The following is a 24,854-nucleotide window of genomic DNA, read 5'->3' as shown; positions in this document are numbered from 1 at the left end:
GAAGATGGAGACGGTGAGACAGATGCTGAGGCAGAGGAGGCCGAGGTGCAAGAGCAGCCCGGCAATGCTGAGCCCGGTGCCCAAGACGCAAGTCCAACCATCAACCTTGATGCTGGCGAGGACGAGTTCACCAATCTCTCCCCTCTAGTTTAGCTTTCTTTTTTCTTTTTTGTATTTTTGCTTTCAACACTTCTGATGTAACCGGGCTCTGTCCCCACCTTTTGTATTGATTTTCTTGTCAATGAAAAATTCAAATTTTGCCAAGTGTTTGCACGGTAGTCATCAATTCCATCTTCAGCAAAATATCCCGGTATAAATCATTGTTTGAACAGAACACCTCGTCAACCGGAATTCATAACTCGGTTGAAGTACTTAAGCAGAACAAAACAAATTTATAAAACGAAATAACCAGCCCGGTTGGTAATAACAAAGTTGAACAAATCATCAACACTTCCAGCCGGAGTACATCATCTCGGTTGGGAATCCAAAGTTGGCCGAAACACCAACTCTTCCAACCGGAGTACATCATCTCGGTTGGGAATCCGAAGTTGGACAAGACACCAACTCTTCTAATCGGAGTACATCATCTCGGTTGGGAATCCGAAGTTGGACAAGACACCAACTCTTCCAACCGGAGTACATCATCTCGGTTGGGAACCCGAAGTTGGACAAGACACCAACTCTTCCAACCGGAGTACATCATCTCGGTTGGGAATGCGAAGTTGGACAAAACACCAACTCTTCCAACCGGAGTACATCATCTCGGTCTTTAACATTAAAACAACAGTCCAAGTGCTAAAGCAAAATTACTTCTATAAATTGACAAAAAGAATTACATGCTGTGGTGCAAGCCAAAAAATTTCTTTGCACAAGAAAAGAAAGCAAAAGCTTAAAAATAATACAGTTTCAAGTTGGCCGCATTCCATGGCCGGGGTATTGCTCTTCCCTCTAAATCCTCCAAGTGGTAGGCCCCCTTGCCCGCCAGACCGGTGATCTTCAGGGTCCTTCCCAATTTGCCCCTAGTTTGCCTTCTCCTGGCACTAGGGTGTTGCCCATAATCTTCCTCAAAACCCAATCACCAACTTTGAACGGTCTGGGGTGCACCGTCTTGTTATACTTCTTTGAGAGCTCTTGTTGGTAGGCGGCCACATGGACGAGGGCCTTCTCCCGACGCTCTTCCACTAGGTCCAGCTCCAAGGCAATAGCCTCGGCGTTCAGCTCGGGCTCAAAACTCTCGCTTCTAAGGGTGGGCATTCCAACTTCCAAAGGTATGACCGCCTCCATGCCGTAAGCCAAAGCAAATGGAGTTTTCCCGGTAGATCGCCGCGGGGTTGTTCGGTATGCCCACAGGACGCTGGGCAATTCCTCAGCCCATTTTCCCTTTGCCTTCTCCAGCCGTTTCTTTAATCCGTCCAGTATAGTCTTGTTTGATGCCTCGGCTTGACCATTGGACTGCGGGTAAGCCGGGGTGGAGTTGTAGAATTCAATCTTCAAATCTTCACAAAATCCTTTGAATAGGCGGCCGTCAAACTGGGTGCCATTGTCAGAGATCAAAATTTTGGGGACGCCAAACCGTGTGACCACGTTCGGCCAGACAAACTGCTTCACGTCTTTCTCTTTGATGGTTGCCAAGGGCTCAGCTTCAACCCATTTCGTGAAGTAATCTGTGGCCGCAATAAAGAATTTCCGGTTGCCCGGTGCTGTTGGCAGTGGCCCCACTATATCTAGCCCCCACATGGCGAAGGGCCAAGGACTGGTGAGGGGAAGAAGTTCCCTAGCAGGCTGATGGATCTGATGGGCGAATTTCTGGCATTTTTCGCACTTGCGGACGTACTTTTGTGCGTCGGCCTGCATACACGGCCACCAGTATCCCTGCGAAATAGCTCGGTAGGCCAAAGACTTGCCCCCTATGTGGCTGCCACAAATGCCTTCATGAATTTCGTACAAGAAGGCCTCTACACTATTTGGGTGCACGCACTTTAGGTAAGGACCAGTGAAGGACTTCTTATACAACGCGCCAGATGGAGAAAGCCAAAACCGCTCTGACTTCATCCGGATTTTGTGTGCTACTTTCTTGTCAGTTGGAAGAGTCTGGTCTTTGAGGAACAAGATCAAGGAGTCCATCTAAGAAGGACCCAGCGCGGCGCAGAGTACATCCGTCTGCCCGGCGTCTTCAATGCTTGGCCGCGGAAGAAAGTCAATCAACAGAGGGTTTGGAGACGTACTATCTACCATGGAAGCGAGGCCGGCCAGTTCATCAGCTCAGCTGTTTGCTTCCCGGTCAATCTGTTGGACTCTGATCGCCTCAAACTGCTTGATATGTTCCCTGACCAGAGCTTGGTACTTCGCCATTCTTTCGTCCTTTGCTTCGTAAATCCCAGAGACTTGGTTAACCACAAGCTGGGAATCACTGTACACCAAGAGCTCGACAGCCTTCATTTGAATTGCGCTCTTGAGCCCGGCGAGAAGTGCCTTGTACTTAGCCTCGTTGTTAGATGCTGGGAAGCCAAGCGTGATAGAATGTTCAATGGTTAGGCCATCGGGCGAGATAAGAACGATACCTAGGCCGGCACCATGACGGTTGGACGCGCCATCAACGAAAAGCTTCCACATTTCCCCCACAAAAAGCTGCCAGCAGTCGGATGGGTCCTGAGAGTTGCGAAGGGCAATGGGATCACAACTGCTCGGCTGTGCGGTTTCATGTTCTATGTTAACCGGTTCCAATTCAGTCCCCCTTGGTGATTCGGCACCGGACTCAGCAAGTTCTGTAATGCTCAAGTCCGTGGGCGAATCATCAGGTTGCGGTGTTAAGCCGGCCGCAGGTTCTGAGCTGTGTGGATCCATTCCTTCCCCCCTTGATGATTCGAAACCGGACTCGGCAAGTTGATCTGTCATGCTTAAGTCCATAGGCGAATCATCAGGTTGCGGTGTTATGCCGGCCGCAGGGTCTGAGCTGTGTGGGACAATTTCCTCCCCCCTTGGTGATGCGGGACCGGACAGAGCGGATGGGTCGGTGATACTCACCTCCGTCATCGCATCACCAGGTGATATAACCGTGCAAACTGAGGGTGCTACACCGGTGTGCGCAAATTCCGCGTCGCTACTGCCATCAACTCGTTGTATCTCTGATGGTCTTGCATGCATCACATCATCTGCCTCGGTAATATCGACCGGGCATACCGGATGAGTGCCAGGTGAGAACTCAGCGACAAAATCTGCCAAGGTCTGGGCTTTGATAGCAGTGCGCGGCTGGAACTTGACGTTAAACTGACCCAACTCAACCGCCCACTTTAGAACTTGGCCTGAAAAGTCCGCCCGTTCGAACAAGGCCTTGAGGGGAAACTCGGTCAGTACGATGATGGTATGGGCGTGAAAATAATGCGCCAACTTCCTCGAAGCCATCATCAATGCCAACGCAAGTTTTTCCAGCGGCAAATATCTCGTCTCAGCCGGCAGCAAGGTCTTGCTGACATAAAAAATGGGGAAGTGCTTGATTCCTTCAGCGCGGACTAGCACCGCACTGACCGCATGCTGGGAGACAGCAAGGTAAAGATAAAGTTCCTCTCCCAGCTTTGGTGTAACCAGCAGTGGCGGAGTAGACAGATATTCCTTGAGCTCGGCCAAAGCTCGGTCACACTCTGCGTCCCACGAGAACTTTGATTTCAATGCTTGAAAGAAAGGGCGGCAGCGATCTGATGACCGGCTTATAAACCGATTAAGCGCGGCGACCATCCCGGCCAGATGCTGCACGTCCTTAGCTGAGCTGGGCTGCTTCAATTCTTGCACGGCTCTGATCTGAGTAGGGTCTGCTTCGATGCCTCGGTTTGTGACTAAGAATCCCAAAAATTTTCCAGATCCCACGCCAAAGGCACACTTTGACGCATTCAAGCACAGCTTGTACTTCTTCAGAATGGCAAACATCTCGGTTAAGTCGGACAGATGGTTTGCTTCATATCGGCTTTTTACTACCATATCATCGATGTAAGCCTCCATTGTCCGGCCAAGCAAAGGAGCAAACATTTTGGTCACAATCCTTTGAAAGGTTGCCCCGGCATTCTTCAAACCAAAAGGCATAACTTGGTAGCAGAAGAGTCCCCTCGGAGTCGTGAAAGAGGTGATCTCTCGGTCGGGCCCGTGCATGGCAATCTGATGGTAGCCACGGTAGGCATCCAAGAAACTGAGCCGATTGTGTCCAGCCGTCAAGTCCACTAGCTGGTCAATGCGCGGTAAGGGGAAGCTGTCTTTGGGACAAGCTCGGTTGACTGTCTTATAGTCGACACAAACTCGCCACTTTCCATTCTTCTTCGGTACCACTACTGTATTGGAAATCCACCGAGGGTAGTGCACCTCCTGAATTGCCCGTGCCTCAAGCAGGTTTTTCACCTCCTTTGCAACTACCTCGGCGTGCTGCAGTGCCGATCTCCTTGTTCGCTGGATGACTGGCTTCGCTCCAGGGAAGACATTGAGGTGATGGCACATAAAACTTGGGTCGAGGCCAGGTATGTCGTAAGGCGACCATGCGAAGACCTCGATGTTGGCCATCAGAAACTCAACCATCTCGGTCCTCTCTACGGCCGTGAGACTTGAACCGAGCAAGAAGAACTTGTCCGGCTGTTCGGTGTCAATTCGCACCTCAACCAATTCCTCAACCGCCTTGTCTTCGGCCTTGTTACCCACGTCGTCCAAGACACCCTGGTCCCCCGGTCCCTCAATCATTTGAACGAATCCTTTGGCAGCCCGGCTACCGTTGACCGCCACGAAGCACTGCTTGGACATGACCTGATCGCCCCAAATCTCCTCGATTGCCCCCATAGCCGAGGGGAATCTCATCACTTGGTGGTAGGTCGACGCTACGGCTTGCATAGCGTGAAGCCATCCTCTTCCAAGGATAAGGTTGTACGTCGAAGGCACTTGTAGCACCCAAAACTCCACTTGCTTGACAACGGATCCAGCTTTGACCGGCAGGATAATCTTTCCCAAGGGCCATTCCGGTTGCGAGTTGAATCCAACCAGTGGCGAAGTAGCCGGAGCCAGGTCTGTCTCACGGAGTTTGAGCTGTTTGAACGCATCATAGTACATGATCTCGACCGAGCTTCCCTGATCGATCAAGATCCGTCTAACATCAAATTCTTTGACGCGTAGAGTTATTACTAGGGCATCGTTGTGCGGCGTCTAGATACGCTCTAAATCCCTTGAGGTGAAACTGATCACATCCTTTTCTTCAGTCTTTCCCCTTTTTATGGCAGGCTGTACCGACAAAACTTCCCTCATATGTTCTGCCTTCTTTATCATGCCCCGGAGTTCGCAAACACGCTCCAGTTCTACGATGCCGTGGATGACATTAATAACTCCCTGTGGTGGTGCATCTCGGTCATCCTGTCCCCTGGGATCTACCGGAGCCGGATTCGGCTTCACACCGCCGTCAATGTAAAGGTCTAGGTGCCCGGCTACGACCAGCTCTTCTAAATGTTGCCTCAAAGGCAAACAGTCCTCAGTTCGGTGGCCTCTCTCCCGGTGGAACGTACAACGATACCGCGGATTGTAGCCCTTTTGTCCATCGCCTAACTTAGCAGGAAACCGGACATACTCCTCGTCTCAGATTTCACTAAGTATGTGATATATTGGAATCTTGAAGACCGTGGTTATGCCAGTTCTTGCCTTCAGCCTTTTGTTTGTGTCCGCTACATCATCTCGGGGGTAGTCATCCCGGTCATTCCGACGTCCTCTACCCCGGTTTTTACGATTCGAGCCACGGTCCGATTCCTCTGCTCGGTCACTTGAGCGGCTGGACTCTTGCCCAACTGCGTGCACTTTGCATGCTGTCTTCTTGTCTGTTGCTACCGGAGTGGCCTTCATGGTAGAAGCTGACGCGTCATCCTCTACTCGGATGTGCTCATCGATGCGCTGCATGAGCTGGCCCATGGAGGTCGGCTGGTGCATGGTAAGCGAGTCCCGCAGTCTATGTCCGACCGGGAGACCACACTTGTATTGCGTGATTGCAAGGTTGACCGGGCAGTCCAAGATTTCGTTGAAGGTTTCCCAGTATCTTGAGTTGTATACCTTCAGTGTGTCGCTCGGTTCCATCTTGACACTTAGCAAGTGATCGACTTCCTTTGGTGTCTTTGTGTTGGTTTTGAAGCGTGTAACAAACGCCCCGGCCAACTGATGCCACCGTTGTATGCTCCCTTCCGGCAATCTCTCGAACCACTTTAAGCCCAGCTCGCCTAAACTTGACGGGAAGATTAGGCACATAAGTCCGTCATTACGTCTATGTCCGGCCATAACTTGTCGGAAGTGGCTCACATGCATGTATGGATCGGTTTTTCCGTCGTAAAGTGTGAACTTAGGCTGGTGGAAGCCTGCCGGAAGCGGTGTTGTTTCTATATCCAGGGAAAAAGGGGTGGCATTCAGCCTAGCCAAGTCCGTATCTTCAAAGAGCGGCATTGCTTGGCGAGGTGGAGGCATTCCGACCTCCTCGCTGGCGTGAACCCCGTAGGAAAGCCGCTGGAAGGCAGGTATTCTTTGAGCTTTGCACCGGCGAGCCCGCTCCTTTAAGACCGCCCGTAAATCCTCGGACTGAGCGGAGTAAGAATACCTCGACGTCGTCGCCGGACGTGAGGGTTTGTAGGTGCTGTCTTGCGCACTAGACTTTTCTGCATGCGCGTCGGAATCACCAACCTGGTAACTTCTGGTAATAGATATGGACTGAGTATGTCGCTGACTCTGGCCGCCTGAACGACGGGATGGGGTGCGCTCACTGTGGTCTCCCACTCCATCTACACCCTTCCCTTTGACATGCCGCTTCAGGTCCTCCATCTCCGCCGCCATTTGCCGGATAACAGCATCTTGGTCCCTCAACTTACTCTCCAGTCGCCTGGCGTTTGAGTCTCTCCTCCGCCGGTGACCGTCTGGACTCCGTGAATGTCCATGACTTCTTCCGCGCTTATCCTGCGCGTCTCCTGACTGTCCTCCGGTGGGCGTCCCTAAGTCCGCCATTGGATGGATGGTAAGAAGGCCTTCTCTCCTTCGGGTGAACTCCGGGGTAACTCCATCTATGGCAGACAACGGAAATTCTTCGTTGTTCGCCATGGACGGCGATCAGATGAACCTAGAAGACAAGGTTTTGTCTGTCAAGGTTCCCACAGACGGCGCCAATTGTACGGGGAGATTATATTCCGGCAAGCCCGTACTCCTTTCTTCCGAGCTCCGTTTCTGTCCGATCACCTGCGAGCAAATAACGGTGAGCTACCCGGCGGTGTGTGGCCGGAAAAACCCTCCGACGATCAAGTTAGCACACACCTTAGGATAGAGAGAGAGAGAGGGAGGAGTGTTTGAATGTAAGAATTTCCTTACAAAGTGTTCATCTGTCGCGTATGGGGGGCGCAGACATGCTTATATGCCCTCTGTGCCCCATATCTACTCCCAGTCATCTCCTGACACGTGGCTCCGCTATCCCATCTGTCAACATAGACCTTGCTGAACATCACCTAATCTCAACTGCCTGCCTTCACAGCTGGAGCTCGGCAGCCGAGCTGCTCTATCCATTGCCATGCCGGGCCGTGCTTCATATCCAAGCACTTCACTGGCTAAGCCCAAGGAGGACCGGGCTAGGCAGTATCTCGGCAAAGCCTAGCCCGAGGCTCCTCTTGAGGTCGGCCTTTCTGCCGGTCAAACAGTTACCTCGGCTGGCCATGCCTTTCCTGGCGCCGGTCACTCAGCTTGTCCGGCTTCGGCCATCCATTGATCGAGCAGCTCGGTCAAACCGAGCACTGCCTTGCCGGGCAGTTTCTTTACGGTCTGGGGCGGCACACACTCGGCCCACGTTCTGCCCGGCCCAAGTCTGGGCGGATAGTCGGTCATCTCGGCCCCATGCACCGTTGGGCTCTCAACTTGCTCGGCCGTTACCTCGGCCCAACTCCAGATCATAAATCACCCTCTCATATAGTATTAAAGCATAAGGTAATGATAATATGTAAATATCTGTTTGTCAAGAAAAATCTAGCTCAATATCATGTTTCCCCTGCCATGATTGAACACTTGTACCAATCTGACTAACCGTGCTCTAACCATCCAATTTTTTCTGTATGGATGAAAATGAGCAAAATAAGGATAACGGGTAACTGTATAAATAATAACAAAAATATTTATGAGAATATAAAATAAAGAATGTAGAAAAGAACCATAATAGCTATAAATAAATATATACACAAAATTTGCATAGTTACTAATATAATGTATGCACGAAACTTGTGTAATTATTTTTATCCTATGTTGATGATTTGATTGTCATCATGTTATGTACGTGTATAGAAAAAGTAAAATTGTTATAGGTATAGAGTTAGTATTAAATGTATAAAATTATAAACTTTTAGTAGGTAAATTTTAAATAATAATAATAAGAACAAATTCAAAATTACCATTTGGTACGGTACTATTTAGGTTTGGCTATGTAATCACTTCTTCTGAAATTGCTTTAAGAGTTAGTATTTATTTATTTATTTATTTTTGGGTACATCAGAAATAACAAAGGACTAAGCCCCATAATTCCCATCCAGGTACAGCATATCGGCAACTAAAGCATGGTGGATTTCTTCTGGTGGATCATTTACAATAAGCAAATCAAGTGGTTGATTAGCTCCTAATTTAGCTAAAGCATTAGCACAGATATTGCCTCATCTGCGGACATGTTCGATGGAGCAATCGCATCTCCTTAGAATAATCCTTGCATCTTCCACAATTCCTCGGAAATGGCATTTTTCACCTGGTTCTTCATTCAACAGTTGCACTACTTGCTCCGCATCCGTTTCGATGATTACTTGACTCATGCCTCTTTGCAGGATGATTGTGAGGCCTTTGTATACTGCCTAGAGTTCAGCTTCCAAACTAGTGCACCTCTCCAACCTGCCGTAATATCCGCTGATCCATGTTCCTTTCTCATCACGAAACAAGCCTCCAAAGCCTCCATTGTTACGCTTGCCTTTGAGGCTGCCATCTGTATTAAGTTTAGTTCTCACCACGTTCCTTTCTTGGATCAGATTGAATGGGAAAGGGAGAAGCTCTCAACCTCAGCTTTTTGTTATGACACTGGATTAATTGGAAAAGTAGAAACAAACTGATTTTTGATAATAAACAACTGAGCTGCCAAGCAAGTGTGAAAACCATTTTTGATTATTCTAAAGAAATTAACCAAGCTTTTAACTCGGTTATTATAGCACCTTTACAAATCAAAAGAGTAAGTATTGAAATGCACAAAATTGTTAACTTCAGTGCCTATATTTTACATAAAAAAACTAATAATAACATATTAGAGGTTACGATTTGGTAGGGTGACATTCAAGCTTGCCTTCGTAATCATTTCTTTGGAAACTATTATAAGTGAAAGAGTTAGAGTTGGATTGGCTTTTTGGTTTTTTTAACTATTTTAGCATGGGGTTAAAAAATCTCGTTTGGGAAGGACTTTTGACTCTTTTAGTTTTTTTGACTTTTTTATGAGAGAATAAATGTAATGATTATGGATTGAATATAATGTTTTGTTTTTTGTGACTAAAAAGTCTATTTTATTTTTTATGGTTATTTTAGCCAAAAAAAGCCCAACCTTTGGCTTCCCAAACGAAGCCTTATTGAATACACAAAAAATAATAATAACATCTTAAAACTTACCATTTCTTGAGATAATATTTGCTATGTATGCATACATAAAAAAGTGAAAGTGTTCTAGGTAAATAGTTGGTATTGAATGCATAAAATTATAAAAACTTTCAGTAGGTAAACTTTAAAAAAAATAATAATAATAAGGGTGTTTGGGAAGCAACTTTTTTGGTTTTTTTTTTTGTGGCTAAAATAGCACTAAAAGACAAAATAGGTTAAAATAATTAATAAGACAAAATGTTATATCAAACTCATAATTATTTCACTTTTTATCTCACAAACACAACATCCAATTACAAAAAAATTCAACTATCTTCCCAAACACAAAAATTTTAGTCTCCTAAAATAACCTGCTAAAATAGTTACTTTCCAAATACCCATATTATAAATTACCATTTTGTCCGGCAATATTCAAGTTTGGTTTGGTAATCACTTCTTTTGAAATTGTTATAAGTAAATAGTTAGTATTGAAAAACACAAAATTATTAAATTCAACACCTATATTTTTAGAAGAAAAAAAATACTACTAATAACATGTTAGAGGTTACCATTTGGCAGGGTGAAATTCGAATTTGCCTCTGTGGCTAGTTCTTCCGAAACTATTATAAGTAGAAAAAGTTAGTATTGAATACACCAAATTATTAACAGTAGCAACATTTACAAAGTAATAATTATAATAACATCTTAGAGCTTACCATTTGGTAGGATAACATTCGGATTAACCACTGTAGTCATTTTTATTTATTTATTTATTTATTTTGTATATTCACGTGCAATTGAATTATTCTTATTAGAAGAATAATTTTGTCATATAACTATAAAAAGAAATCTGCATAAGTTTGTATATATAATCATAACAATATGTTCGTCATTTACCTGAGAAGTTACGTATTTCTTGCGTAGAATACATGTTCTTCAACAACGTGCTTATTTTGTAATTTTGCTCAAATGTTCTCTATATGTAGTATGATGATGATCATTTATAGAAGGAACCTGATAAGAACAATTAATTATTTAATAACATTGAATTTTTTAAACACACACCAAAAATTTAAGAACATTGCTTTTTTTTTTTTTTAGAACACTAACGAAGAAAATAAACAAAAAAACACTAATTTTTTTAAGCATACACAAAAAATTTAAGAACACTGATTTTTTTTTATTATTTAAACATACACAAAATAAAGACAACAAACAAATAAATCAAACCAATGATTCTTAAAACACTTAGAAGCAAAGAGATTTGATATACACTTAAAACACTACAACAAAAAACACATTTGGCGACCCACAAATTTCGTCGCCAAAAGTACAAATTTCGTTGCCAAAAGAATCGGCGACAAAATATATAACTTGTCGCCAAAGCCCTGTCACTAAAAGTATTGGCGACGAAATCAAAAATTGTCACCGTATGTAGACATTTAGCGACACGCAAAATTGGTCGTCAAAAATCATATATTTTGTCGCTATAAAATTACAATTTGTTGCTAAAAGGTTAAAATTTGGATAGGCTATGCACTTTTAGCGACAAATAAATGCGTCGCCAAAAGTACTATTTAACGACAAAATTAATTTGGTCGCTAAAAATCACATTTTTAGCGACGAGTAAGTTTTGGTTGCTAAATGTTCCTGGAATAACCACTAACTTTTAGCGACAAAAACAATATGTTGTCGCCAAATATATTAACAACAACAAAAACACCACCTGTTACTAAAAATTCACTACACAAATTTTGATTTTAATAATTTTCCTGTTCAAAATAATCCAAAACACCTATTTTCCTGTGCACAATATATACACAAATGTAATGTAAATAATAATACACCTGTGCAAGACATTCATACTAATTCAAAATTAATAGCTATGAAAAATCTCAATAAACATAATTACAATTCTCTGACAATCTAAAACATGCATACCAAAGTACTTACAAACTACTAATATCAAACCCATAAATACATTACCAAATCCTATGTCAAAATATTTTCAAAATTACAACCAAATATTTTGATGTTAAACATCTAACCAACAAGTCATTTACTAAAATCCTATGTCAAAATATTTGCAAAAAACACAACACCAAATATTTTGATGCTAAACATTTAATCCATAAATCATTTACCAAAATCCTATGTTAAAATATTTCCAAAAACACAAAATCAAATCTTCTGATGTAGCCCAAACTATTTTCCACCATTGCCAATCTGTCACATGAAAAAAGAAAAAACAATATTAGATTGACAAAAAAAAAAAAAAACTCGATATGAACTTCACAATAGTCCAATCGGGTACTGTTTGCTCATACAACTCTATTTAAGCTTGAACAAGCTACCCGTGCCAAGTTTCGGTGGTTTCAGTGGTCATTTTGCAATTTTGGCCCCCGAATGGGCCTTTTAAGTCTTGTGTTTTACATTTTTTCTTCTAATTTTCTAACCAAAAATCCAATCGAGGTACCGTTTGTTCCTACAAGTCTATTTAGGTTTGAACAAGCTGTCCGTGCCAAGTTTTGGTGGTTTCGGTTGTCATTTCGCAATTTCGGCTCCTGAACGAGCCTTTTAAGTTTTGTGTATTACAAATTTTCCTTCTAATTTTCTAACCGAAGATCCAACAGCGGTCCCGTTTGTTCCTACAAGTCTATTTAGGCTTGAAAAGGCTATCCGTGCCAAGTTTTGGTGGTTTCGGTGGTCATTTTGAAATTTCGGCCCCCAAACGGGCCTTTTAAGTCTTGTGTTTTACATTTTTCCTTCTAATTTTTTAACCGAAAATCCAATCAATGTCCCGTTTGTTCCTACAAGTCTATTTAGGCTTGAACAAGCTGTCCGTGCCAAGTTTCGGTGGTTTCGGTGGTCATTTCGCAATTTTAGCCCCCAAACGGGCCTTTTAAGTCTTGTGTTTTACAATTTTCCTTCTAACTTTCTAACCGGAGATCCAATTGAGGTTCCGTTTGTTCCTACAAGTCTACTTAGACTTGAACAAGCTGTTTGTGCCAAGTTTCGGTGGTTTCGATAGTCATTTCGAAATTTCGGCTCCCGAACGGGCCTTTTAAGTCTTGTGTTTTACATTTTTCCTTCTAATTTTTTAACCAGAAATCCAATCGAGGTCCCGTTTGTTTCTACAAGTCTATTTAGGCTTGAAAAATCCATCCATGCCAAGTTTTGGTGGTTTCGGTGGTCATTTCGCAATTTCGGCCCCCGAACGGGCCTTTTAAGTCTTGTGTTTTACAATTTTCCTTTTAATTTTCTAACCGGAGATCCAATCGTGGTCCCGTTTGTTTCTACAAGTATATCTAGGTTTGAACAAGCTGTCCGTGCCAAGTTTCGGTGGTTTTGGTGGTCATTTCGCAATTTTGGCCCCCTAACGGGCCTTTTAAGTCTTGTGTTTTACAATTTTCTTTCTAATTTTCTAACTGGAGATCCAATCAAGGTCCCATTTGTTCAACACAACCAGACATATTAAATGAAATGCTTGTAGTGATTTGAAAAGTAAATTATGAAAAATATACTTACAAAAGTGTTTGTCAATAAGATTCCTCTGATGAATAATCTAATTTGTTCTTTCTGGACCTTGGACAATTCTTCAATGACTCTAGTTCTTTTTGTAGGCTTGAAACCACCTCAGTATGTGCTTGTGCAGTAACAGAAGATCTGGATGATGATGGTTTTGGACCAACTCCAAAGCCTTTTAAGTATCCCGATTTCTTTCCAAGAATCTCGATTGACAGCTGCTCCTAAGTTAAAGGTATTGCCTTAGGCTCTAAAGACTCTTCATGTCGCTTTTTCAAAGCTTCCTATCAATTTGTAAACAACTTCAAAAGAAACAATAAAAACAACTTTTTAAATGAGAACGTTATTATTCATGTAGTAAATATAATACACAATGTTAAGAAACAAGACTTACTTGCAAGAGAAACATGTCTCTAGGCATTATTGCATCTTCAGGATAATGGCCAGCACCTTCCAACTTAATGACCTCCAATAACTAATAAGGACAAATAGAGATGTATAATCAATGTCAACAATTGAAGAAAACCATTACAATTCAACAAGTCAATTTGAATTTAAAAAGATCAACCTTATATAGTGATTTCAGCAGTAAATCAAGAATAAATAACTTACCTCTTCGTGCTCAATAGTATGAGCTAGTGGAAGAATTACTTGGCCCCTAAAACTTCCAGCTTGAGCCCTTGGTAAGATACAGGGACCAACTTTGATAACTGCAGCTGAATAAGCATCAATACTGCTGTCTGCCCATTCTGACCTGTGCTCCCGCAAGAACCTAAGAAGTATTGCAGGGGGCACATTCTGAAAGAAAGGACAATACAGAGAAGAAAAAGAAATGCTAAACTTGAAATGAGAAGATGAATCCAAAGGACAAGTAGGAGTGTGAGAAAGCATGCATTAATAGACCATAGTATGACAATAATCTGAAATTTACTTCACTTACTATGATGCTTCCATCATTAATTAAATCCTGAAAGTTATGTGGAAAAAAAAAAAAAAATGAGCCACATAAAAATAAACATAATATTAGTAGATATTATACAAATGTGTGATAGCAGCGTGACAAAATTTTTGCACACTCAAGGGAAACCTAATAACAATCAATGGCATTATTGTGGAACAGATCAAGCAATTTAACCATTGCTTACAGCATACCACTTTGGATATGTCTGATCATTTCCTGAAAACCAAAGAATAAAACAGTGCAGCAAAACTCCTATGCTGCAGAGACACAGAAACTAGTCACTTAAACATCCTGATGTACCTGCATTGTATGTTTGAAACTATGAGATGTACAAAGCACGCGCCAAAGATGAGATGAATAAAGTGGAATGTTGAAAAGAAAAAAATTCTGGGCTCTCTAGTGGTTGTATGGTATCAAACCATCTAGAGGCTCCTGATCATATAAACATGGGAATAGTGATAACCTATTTCCAGTAGTTGAACTTAACTTTAACTAGCAGGATTGCGTGCAAGTGTGTAGTGTTGATGAGTCGGTGACACACAAGGTAGATATCAAGTCTAACCAAGCTAGTTCATTAGTTTAATCCCTTATTCATTTCTTTTTCCAGAAGGTATCATCTATATGCTATTATATTTTTACTAATGCAAATTATTATTATTTTTGTTTAATGACTAGGAATCCCTCCAAGGCAGGGCCCTTTGGACCCACCCCTACAGGGTAAAATGTGGGATGTACGCCAACGCCCCCACAAGTGTACATTGGGCAAAGCCAAGGAGGTTCGAACTTCGGCGCCTAGTGTTTCTGGTACAAAATACACTACCAGTGCTGAATTTGTTCTGCACAATTCCTTGTTAGCTTTAAAGTTTAAACTACCTGCCAACTTTTCTCTTTGGGTTGGTATCTCAATGGGGCATGGGCAGGTTTACAACTGAATGGAAGCTAAATCAATTGATCGGTAAACTAATCAAACTCATAGTAATGAAAACAAACATCTATGATGTGTTTGAGCCATGCACAGTTTGGCTGATTGACAAAGAGGCAGAATCAGCCTCATACAAGCTGAGCCCCAGCATACACACCAAAAACAAAAGCTGCATAACAAGTCGACAGCATTTGTCATCCTGGGATAATTTAACAATCTATGCATGAGAAACATAATCAACGAATAATTAGCCAGTTGGTGGCATTAGACTGAGAAACCTCCTGAGCTATCTGCCTCAATTGGCATAGAGCCTGTGAGAAATCAAGGAAAGTCAACAAGGAAACCTCCTTATTCACATTTTTTTATGTGAATAATTAGCCATTTCAACAAATTATAAAGGTTAACCAACTTATTTATACAATGAGAAGAAAAAAGCTTTATATATAGATAGCATTGGCTTGTTTGTTATGTGTATATTAGTATATATATATTATTAGGGAGTGATCAAAAAAGCCGAGAATCCAGTACAAAAATTCAAATTCTAGTTCACATCCACAACCCAGAAAATATGAAAACAGAAAACAATGAAAATGACTCTAATTAGTCACATAGTCAAAGAAATTGCTCATACAAATTCTAGTAAACATTATGCAATATAAAGAGCTGTCTGCAATTATTTTCCATAAATTGTTTTGTCATAACCTAACAGCTACTACAAGTCCTTCAAGATTAAACCAGGTAAATTTTATCCAAGGGAATAAAGATAACAAAAGACTTCTATCTGACCTCAATAAAGTTGAGAATGGCACTAATATCAGCTCCATTGAATCTTGTATGGCTGTAAGTGCTTCAAAGATCATTGCAACTACAGGGAGTTGGGAATGCCACCACTTTGTAATGAGTTTACTAATTTTAACTAAACTGCTCATACTGTTGCATTAACTATTGCATTCAGGGGTTTCACATCCCCAAGTGTCACATTTGAATCTAATGGAAGTCATATGGCAATGTGATTGGTGATAAGGTTCATATACTAAGATTCAAATTCTGAAACCCATGAAGCCTAAAGAAAAGATAAATAAAACTGAAAGCAAATACTATGATGCCATCTTTTGGACAAAAAAGCATTTCAATTTCTTGGGGCCTAAAGCCTCTATCGTAGGTTTGTAAATCCTAGTTTGCTTAGCCACTCAATACATAGAACAACGCTAGTAACAGTGTTTCCTGTTTCTGTTGCCTAATTCTTATTTATCCTTTTGTATTAGTTATTTTCCCCACAGCTGAGTGGAGGCGCAGAATAAACATATCAATAGAAACAGAAGATTTATGCACATAAAAGTTTCTCTCACCAATCAGAGCAACGCCATGAGATTAATTCTATATTCACAAAAGAGAACCAAAAGAAAAGTGCACCGTGGAGCAGTTTTCCCATTCTTGTCATCATCAATAAGTGAAGCAGAAGCAGAATTTTGACCATTGGTGAGTGGGCCAGCAGTAATAGCTTTTACTCTAGGAATTCTTATTTTTCTTTAGAACTGTGTGCAGCAGTACTAAAACCCATGTTCCACCATTTGTCCTGATCATGTAAATAGGCATGAAACTAGTAAATAGCATGCTGGTGTAAATGAAAATCATTCAATAGAAAACATGAGCAAACTAATGATAATTCCTGTTTCAATAAAAAAAGACAAGAAATACAGAAATTACATGGATTAGCAGCTGCAACTAAAAACATTCACATACTGGTAAAAGAAACAGACATAATCAGATGCAAATAAAACCATCATCATAGCAGCAAATGAAGCAGAGAGTTGATGTGGCAACATCAACCTCATAAAGATCTTGAATATGTTAAAGAAAACTTGCACAAGCATCATCTTTACCACACAAGATGATTAATAATCCACTAACTACAAACTGAAATCCACCTAAAAATGGCCCACAGCATAATGGGTCGTGTGAGGAAATATGGACCGAGAAAGGGCCCACAGCAGAACCTCGCAATCAGCTCAATATCACTTCCAGTGCCCGGTCCACCAGCACTCTGCAAACAGATATGGGTCTAGGCCCAAAAAGAAAAAGCTAAAAATAAGGTTACATATCTTTCAATGTACTTAACCAGATATTTTTCAAGATAATACAAGAAGAAAATGGAAATTTGAATTACAAGCTACAATGACCATATATGGTTTTTATGAATGGTCTACTACTCAATGTGAGTTTAAAATTTTCTTCAACAAGATTGTTAAGAATGAATTTTGCCAAGATTGAACTCACTTTAAGAATGGTTAATTAATCCAATGCTATTCACGCAAATAATTGTGCAGGACTCAGAGGGAATTTCAGATCAGTTGTTGTCAAGGGTTCATTATTTGAGACTCCTTAGCTTCCCTTTGCCAACATACTTCCGAATGCCATAGCTACTAGAAATGCAACTGCATTCCCTACTTGTATACACCTACAAATTAGATGGAAATAGACAAATATTAGACACCAAGGAAACAATTTAGAGTGCTGCTATTTGCCTCAGACCTTTTTTCTTTTGGACCCTCATCTCTTAATATTGATAATTATTTGTTTATTCACCAAAAGGGTCGGTCAAGTCTTAAAAAAAAAAAAAATGCAAAACGACGTAGTTTTGACTTCTAATTTATTGACTCCAAACTAACAAAATTTAGAATGGCTCAAGAATTTATAGAACTTACTGATCAAAGATCAAGTTCAGAAGCTTCCTGGGTAATCAATATATTGGGGTAAAATTGAAACAAGTATTTGTGTACACTGCGTGAGCTTTTACAACACAAGCACTATTTGAAGTTATCCCATGTTGAATATACAAATTACTTTTAGTGCCATAATGCTATGATGATTACATCTATGTACCATGTTTTGTTTACCATTTCGTGTGACACCACTCTATTAATTTAATAGATCTCATCAATCATGTCTGTTGCTAATTCAAAGGAAGTTTGGCTGACCCTTAGTGGGGGCACTTTATTGCTTTGAGGATTTGAGAGAAAAACTAATTAAAAATTATACATAATTATCTGAGAATGATGATCCATTTTATGTACATTGCATTGCTTATTTTAATAGATCTCATCAATCATGTCCATTGCATTGCTTATTTGAATTATCTGAGAATGATGATCCATTTTAGAAGATGGTGTTTTGTGTAGTTGATGCTGGTTTACTATTTACTTGGGTGACATTTGTTCTTTATTGAGAATAAGATTGATAATCTAGTCAAACCTTTGGCAATTAAATTGTGCAAATGTTCATGAACAACTGTTGTTTTCTTGTCTTTCCGTGCATATTTCTTCTACAAGGCATCTCGTGACATGGATACACGATTTGGGATTAACAAAGAGCAAAGCGATTCTACTACTAAAGCATGGCTTGAGAAGATGAAAACCCTATTTATCAGAAAGGGTTGTGGATTCTCCTCACGGAGTGTTATTACAGGTGATGCATATAAAGGAGTCAATGAGATTGGACTGCCTTTTGAAATTGCTCAACGGATAACATTTGAGGAGAGAGTTACTCAATGTAACATGTAGTATCTGCAAAAGCTGGTTGATGAAAAGTTGTGTTTAACCTATAGGGATGGTTTGTCAACCTACTCGCTGAGGGAAGGTTCGAAAGGGCATACTTTTTTAAGACCTGGTCAAATGGTACATCGACGGATAATGGATGGGGATATTGTTTTCATCAATAAACCTCCGACAATGCATAAACATTCCCTGCAAGCTTTGTCGGTTTATGTTCGCGATGACCATACAGTCAAGATCAACCCTCTTATATGTGGGCCACTTAGTGCTGATTTTGATGGTGACTGTGTCCATATATTTTATCCTCAATCCCTTGTTGCAAAATCAGAGGTTTTGGAACTGTTCTCTGTAGAGAAACAGTTGCTTAGTTCTCATAGTGCAACTAACGAATGTATTTTGGACTCTTTTTAACTCTAAAATTAGACATTAACCATACAGAGGGAAACATAAAACTTAAACCTTAATCTCCACAATACAGAGTAAACTCAATCCCCATGTAGTGTACACAACCAAAGACCAACAAGAAAATAATAAAACAAAAATAACATGTGATTTTTGGCAACGCAAAATATACATATTAGCCATAATGAGATACACAAAACTTTTGTGACTAATAAACACACACAAATTTCATCAACAAAATTGTTAGTTATATTCTAACACAAGCACAAATCACTAGTCCCACATAAATCAATTTATAAGAATCTTCTTCTAACAAGAAAACTATTATTTATATATATGTGTATGTACCTTATCGGGATGAAGATAGACTTTGTCTCTGACACTGGCCTCATCAAGAACACGAGTGAAAGCAGCGACTGAGTGTTCCTGAAAATCAAATAATTGTAGTATTTCAAATAATTCATGTACAATTACAGACTCTCACTGAAAACACAATAACTGAAATACATGGAGTGACAAATACTAAAAAATGATTAATCAAAGATCCTAAATTTACTATATATACATACTTCCACAACTTCAATTTGTAGATAAACACAAAAAACAAACCCACCAAGAAAACTAAATTATATTCTCCTAAATTGTATTTGAGTCCAAAATTCTCCTAAATTATATTCTCAAAGATCCAAAAGTCAAAAAAAAATGGATCTAATAAACAAAATCACGGTAGGCCATCATTGATGCATTTTATCGAACATTTGACAGACAAGAAAAATGGGATTTGAACTCTAATGAAAGAAACCAGACATCACAACAACACCCCTAAAAAAAATTCTAAAAAGGCACTTGGCAAGAAAAAAAATCAATCAGGGCATAGAAATTGCAATTTATAGGGCAAAGAGAGACAAGCACAATTTGCCAACAGAAAAAATAAGAAGCTGAAGAAGGGGGGAGAGAGAAAGAGAGAGTCCCCCCCTCCAGCGACCCTTACCCTACGGCCACGCCTAACAAACCCACGACCACGCCCCTCCCTGCCTCATCTACGCCAAACACCTCTACCGTTCTCGCCATTCGCTACCTAGCTCATGCTTGACAATCGTTTGGGTATGCTATTTGGTCTCTTGAAGTCTACTATTTGGATGTTGAATGAGAAGAGAAGAGAATAGATGAGTGCGTACCGTTGATTGTCACCGCTGCCGAATCAGTTTCGCCGTACCGTCGAAGTGTGCACAGAGAGAGAGATTGAAACCCTACCCTTCCCTTCCATTCCCTTTTGAATCCTCTATCTTCTCCCTCTCTTCTCGTTTTCCTCTGAATACAATGAAATGAGGCTTGGGTGTGTTTATTCAGTAAAAAGGTCAGTCCAGTCTCTTAAAAAAAAAAAAAAATTGAAAAATGCAAAACGACGTAGCTTCGTTTGCTAATTTATTAGCGACAAAATTCTTCTGTCGCCATAAGTACCGTTCATCTTTTCCGCGACTATTTCATTTCCGTCGCCAAAACTTTACAATCGGCGACCAAAATTTCGTCGCTATATGTTCATTTGGCCGTGAAAATATTTTTGGCGCTCCCGCCCAAAAAATTAAGTTGGCGCCAAACCTTTTGGCGACTAAAAATATTAACTCGTAGCCAATAGTGTACTTTTGGCGACAAACAATTATATTGTCGTCGATAATGTAAAATTGGCGACTAATTTCAGTTTGGTTGCTAAAAAGCGTCGCCAAAAATTTTTTTTGTTGTACTGAAATTTATGAACATTGATTATATTAACAAATAAATCAAACCAATAATTTTCTTAAAAAAAACAAATTTTACGAACACTGATTATAATTAACAATATACACTTACAGTCCACATACAAAATGAAGACATCAAACAAATAAACACTAATTTTTTTAAACACACACATAAATTTAAGAACACTGATTTTTCTTTTTTAAACACACACAAAATGAAGACAACAAATAAATAAATCAAACCAACAACTCTTAAAACACTTAGCTAAAGAGAGATTTATATACACTTTAATACTTACGGACACTGATTATATTAACGATAAATCAAACCAATAATTATTATAAAAAAATACAATTTTACGAGCACCGATTAATATTAACAAGGGTCTGGCTTTGGTCCAGTCTAAGATCGGACTGGATCGTGCTGTTGGGTCCGTGGAGGCCCAGCATGAGTCCCGTTTTGATAATCCGAACCGTTCAATGTGTAGAACTCATCGAATACTATATATTTAAAAAAATCACGTTGATCGGATATCAATAGTTATGTGATTAAATCAGTTTTGTATAAAAAAATGAACGGTGAAAAAATTAACGGTTGACAAAAACTGTTTTGATCACATAGTTATCGAAATCCGATCAATGTGATTATTTACAAACGTATAGTATTCGACGAGTTATACACATTGAACGGTTCGAATTATCAAAACGAAACCCTTAGTAGACTCCCACGGGCCCAACAGTATGATCTAGTCCGATCTTGGACTGAACCAAAGCCAAACCCTATTAACAAATAAATCAAACTAATAATTTAAAAAAAAAAACAAATTTTACGAACATTGATTTTAATTAACACACCGACGACGACACGACTCTCGTCCTTCTCTCTCCAAGGTAAACATATTTATAATCTCAGTATTCTTATTCTGATTAGGGCTTCTTTTACATTTCATTTAACTTGATTGTTTTGATTCAATGAAAATGCAGACATACATTGGAGAGTGGAGGCAAAAATTTTGGTTGAATTTGGGGCTCCAGTTGTCTCTACCTATAGTCACCACTGTTTAAAAGTACTCTCTCTAATCTTTTTTTTATTATTTTTTCCTTCTCTCAAATAAAAATGGATATGTTGATTTATGGTTTATTTGTGCTTGAAGTGATGGGTTTTGATTTGCTAAAATTAAGGGTTTTGATTTATTGTTATTTATGCTAAAATTAGGGATGGTGGTGTTCATAAATTAGGATTTTTTATTTATGTTGATTTGCTCGAAATTTAGGGATTTTGATTTGTGCTAAAATTAGTGTTTTTGATTGACGATTTTTATTTTAATTAAAAAAAAATAGTCATGGAGAAATGCGTTCATGGATTTGGGGAGCAATTTGGACAGGGAAAGAGAAAACGTAGATAAAATGTAAATGAAATGTAACTATATTTTATCTGTGTTTCACGCACTTTTTTCCATTCGCTTTCTAAATTCCTTCCTAAATCCACAAACCAAACATAGCACAAAAGAAAATGAACTTGAAATCCTCTATTCCTAAAAGAAGATGATAATTTTTTTTTCTCGAAACATAGTCGCATAGAAATCAATTTGGTGGATCCCCAAAACCTTTACACTGATAGTTTTTCACTAGGACAACCTAAAACCTTTACACTGATAGGTTCTTCATTAAGACAACCGAAAACTTTTATAGATTAATAAAAAAAGGAAATACAAACAATAGGGTTTTCTTGGATCAACCCAATACCAACTTCCAACACACAAACCTACAAAACACTTAGGAAGCTTACTAATTACTTCCAAAAGTCTACGGGACACACTTAGAGAAAGTGTGCAAAGGCTACAACCTAAGATGTATTGCACTAGGATGAAAAATATACCTTCAAATGTATTGCACTAGGATGAAAAATATACCTTCAAAGAGAATTCCCAAGACTTCCAACGAAGCAAGCTCTCCAGCTCACTCGCAAGACTTCCAAGGTGCTATGAAGTTCTCTCAAACTGACACTCACATAAGATAGAAAATCTATAGAAAATTTGATTTACAGTGTATATCAGATGTAGAACACTTCAAGAGCTATTTCTCAAAAGGTAATACCAAGTAGAGATGTGTTAGCATTTAAAGAACCCCAAATAACATCTAGTCCAATAGGTAATTATCTTCAAAACTCGCCTCTATGGGCTGGTGCATCACGTGCCATGGTTAGCCCACAAACATATGGAGTTTTAGCTTTGAAACCCAAATGAGCAATCCAGACTCCACTACAGAGTTTTACCATACTTTGGATCTCATCATGGGTTGACCCACACTTACACATGGCTGGTCCACATGTGGGTCTTGTCAACAGTCTATGGACTTGATTCTGGCTTGATCAACCAACATATTTGGTTGTTTCCAGTGACATGAAACTCCTAGTCAACCGTCTCTGATGCTGGTTAACCAAGATGACCAAATGAACTACTTTGTCCATTCTTGGAGATCTTCGTGGTGGCTAGTCCTGACCTTATCCATAATAAATTTGACATTGATGAAACTCACCCATAGCACCTTCTATGCCTTTCAAAACTTCAGGCCTTGTCCAATATGGTCTCCGAAGTGATAGTGGCTTGGACTCTACCTAAGATGCACATTATGTAGTCATGAAATCACCAAACTATGATAATCCTAGCACTGACAAAGTATACCATAAGATAACACAATAAATGCCATAACTTAAAAAACATTAACTGAACTTAAGATAATGGATAAATAAATGTCATTTAAACCATACAAACTTTTTGTATAGGAAAATTCTACAATACATACCTCCTCAAAAGGTGTAGCCACTACAACCAATTAAGATTTTAGAGACAAATTCAGTGACAATCACTTTTTAGGGACGAAATATTATAGTTGCCAAAAGTGTCATTATTATATTTTAGTGACAAAATTGGATATTTAGTAATGAACTACTACCCTTTTGAGATCAATTTATTTATTTATTTAATCTAAAAAAGTAAACCTTTTTTGCACCAAATTATTTGGCTCCCAAAAGTGCATTTATTAGGGACAATTTCAAAATTGTCGCTGAAAGTCCTTTTTTTGACTTTTTGGGACAACCTTTTAGCGACAACTCTCGCGACAGCAGAAATTGGTGTCCTACTTTTTTTATAGCAAAGATTTTACTTTTAGGGAAAAAAATTTAGTTCATAAAATCCAAAAATGTTGTAGTGACCATACATTCTAGTTATAAAGATTTGTGGTCTTAGTTATAAATCATATTGGTGATTGGTTACAGAGTTTTGTGGTGGTCAAATTTGTGGTGAACTTGATTTGTGGTGCTCACATGGACTCGGGTACACGTATCGGATGTGGGTGTGTATCTAAGCATTAGATCTTCATAAATTTAAATCTTTGAATCTTGGGATACGTATCCAAAATTGGATATGGGTGCGGGGACGCGTCATATACACATAAATTGCATATTATATAATATTCTCAGATGAAATGTTGTAAATTATATAGAAATTGAATATGATTTAGAAAAAATATGAAATTTCTATATCTAATTCATGTGAGAGGCTAAAATTATTGTTTTACTAGCAAATGTGAGTTTTTTCTTCTCATATATTGTCACAAATTAAAGGATCTAAGTGTCTAAATTGGGTATGAGTGACGGACACATATCTCACACCTTTACACATGTCATATTCGATGGACATGAGTATTGTGGGGAAAATAGAAGAGTCCATGTAACACAGGTGGTGGTTGGTTATGAGATGTTTGTGGTGTTTTTGGTTATGACTCAAATTGGTTTTAGTTATGAGACTTTGTAGTGTTTGGTTATGAACCAAAGTGGCTTTGGTTATGAGATTTTGTGGTGTTTTGTTATGAACCAAAGTGGTCTTGATTATGAGGTTTTTGTGGTGTTTTTGTTAGGAACCAATTTGGTTTTATTATGATCTAAATCGGTAGAAGTTATGAAAAATTGTGGCTCAAATATGCCCCTTTTGAGGGAGTGTATATAGTAACACTTCTCGCATGTTTATCCACCAAATTGGCTTTGGTTATGAGGTTTGGTGGTGTTTTGTTATGAACCGAAGTGGTCTTGGTTATGAGGCTTTTGTGGTGTGTTTGTTATGAACCAATTT

At 39.7% G+C, this 24,854-nt stretch overlaps 1 long non-coding RNA gene across 1 annotated transcript in view; it reads left to right on the top strand.

The window, feature by feature from the left end:
- Positions 1-21,668: 21,668 nt before the first annotated feature.
- The window catches only part of LOC114317141 (uncharacterized), a 29,945-nt gene continuing 26,759 nt past the window's right edge, over positions 21,669-24,854 (top strand). The window contains exon 1 of the long non-coding RNA XR_014346694.1: positions 21,669-21,791. This is a non-coding gene — a long non-coding RNA (uncharacterized LOC114317141). The remainder of the gene's footprint in view (positions 21,792-24,854) is intronic.

Source organism: Camellia sinensis, chromosome 12 (genome assembly GCF_055761805.1).
Source record: "Camellia sinensis isolate YWXY chromosome 12, ASM5576180v1, whole genome shotgun sequence".
NCBI lineage: Eukaryota > Viridiplantae > Streptophyta > Magnoliopsida > Ericales > Theaceae > Camellia > Camellia sinensis.
The sequence above is the reverse complement of the archived record's forward strand: the minus strand, read 5'-3'. Positions and strand labels throughout refer to the sequence as shown.